Raw genomic sequence first — 1,885 nt, forward strand, 5'->3', positions numbered from 1 at the left:
CCCCGCCTGTCCCCTGGGGTCTCCCTCCCCGCCGCGGGGAGCGGGGAGCAGGCAGCGAGGAGCCAGGTGGTGGCGCTGCTGCATGACCTGTCTGCAATCTGCAGGCCCCAGAGCCCACGACGAGGCGGTTTGCGCCTGCGCCGCGCACTTGCTGGCCGGCCAGTGCGCGCGCTTCCGGGCACGCAGGACCATGTTCCGCGCTGCGTTCACGGGCACTGCCGCCGCGGGCACTGAGAAGGCCCTGCTCAAGCTTCTCTACCCCCTTGAGGTCACGACCACACGGTACACCTCTGGTACAGCGCCGCGAAGTACGCGGGGCCGGCGCTTGAGACCCACTGCGTGGAGTTCCAGAAGAGCATCCGGACTGACCACACGTTCATGCTGCTGACGCGGGCAAGACTCTTTGCTGAACCCCAGCCGGCCAGTCGGTGCCTGGAGAACATCGGCAGAAAACCAGCAGACGCCATCACTGCCGAGGGCTTCTTGACATCGACCGGGACTCGCTGGTGGCCGTGCTGGAGCCGGACACCCTAGGCGTTCGGGGGGTACGCTTGTTCAGCGCCATTGCCCGCTGGTCCGAGTCTGAGTGTCAGCGACAGCAGCCTCAGGTGACTGCTGAGAGCAAGTGCAAGGTTCTGGGCAAGGCGCTTGCCCACATCTGCTTCCCAGTGATGACCATGGAGGAGTTTGCTGCCCAGCCTGTGCCAAAGGGCATCCTCGTGGACTGCGAGGTGGTCAAACTTCTTCCTGCACTTGACGGTCTGTCACAAGCTGCCCGTGGACTTCATCATCCAGCATGGCGGAAGGAGTGCCTCAGCATCGGCAGCTTCCAGCAGAGGGAGAGCGCTGGGGCTACCACAGCACCGGCCACCACATCAGGTTCTCCATCAACATGAGCATTCTCGCGCTTGGCTTTGGGCTCTATGGCTCCATCCACCAGGACCACTGATTACTATGTGAACATCCAGATCATCAGCATGGTGGGTGACACAGTCAGGGCCAGAACGACAGGGGCTTCAGCTGTGATGACTCTACCAGCACCTTCTGGGTCAAGTTCAAGGAACTGGTGGAGGTGCTGCCCAGTGTCATCTGTGCAGCCCGTGCCATGCTGAAGGGCCCGGACTCCCATTAGGCACCAAAGACCTTCCCAAGGTGATCCATGAGCTACCTACCACGGAGGGCAAGGTGTGTGTTACCTTCTGCTATGCGGCCAGGAACAACAATGGCAGGTCCACGGAGGACAGCCACATCTCCAAGGTCATTTACACGTAGGCCCCTCAGGCCCCCAGCATGTCCGTGGAGGTTGGAAAGGACCCTGAAGTCACCTGATGCAGGTAGGCCACCCCACATTCCATGCTGAGCCCTGGTAGCCGCCCCCCCTCCCCCACCCTGTGCTATCTGCCCGCTCACTCCCTACCACATTTCTGGGCATCAGGAGAGAGTCTTCACTCTCTGTGGTGGTGAGCATGGCTGCCTGTTCAGAGGAGCTGGGGCGTGGCCAGGCATTGGGGTGAGGGCCATGTGAGGCAACCCCTTAGAACTTGGGGTATAAGACTGGCCTTGTGCCTCACTGAGCCAAGGGGCCACTGGCCCTGCATCTCAGGGCCACCTGACCAATTGCCTTTCCATAGTATTTGAATACCTTTTCGCCTCATGTTTGTTTTTGGTTAACTGCACGTAATACTGCGTCTTGGATTTCCATTTCTGTAGCAGGAGTATGTAGAAGAGGCTTCTAGTGCATTTGGTTGGGGTCTTATGTTCTTTTGCTCCAGTCACTTCACTGGGGATGTTTAGGCCATCCTGAGCCTGGCCCCCAGCACACTGGCCTGAGCCCTGGAGAGTAGGACTCAGTGGGGGGGGCGGGGGGGGGAGGGCTAGGGCTCCC

The 1,885-nt window shown here is 60.6% G+C and overlaps 1 pseudogene; it reads left to right on the plus strand.

The window, feature by feature from the left end:
- Window positions 1–1,272, plus strand: part of LOC144232329 (BTB/POZ domain-containing protein 2 pseudogene) — a 1,389-nt pseudogene extending 117 nt beyond the window's left edge.
- The last annotated feature ends 613 nt before the right edge of the window (window positions 1,273–1,885 follow it).

The sequence above is a fragment of the Crocuta crocuta genome, unplaced genomic scaffold (genome assembly GCF_008692635.1).
Source record: "Crocuta crocuta isolate KB4526 unplaced genomic scaffold, BGI_CrCroc_1.0 scaffold301, whole genome shotgun sequence".
Classification (NCBI taxonomy): Eukaryota; Metazoa; Chordata; class Mammalia; order Carnivora; family Hyaenidae; genus Crocuta; species Crocuta crocuta.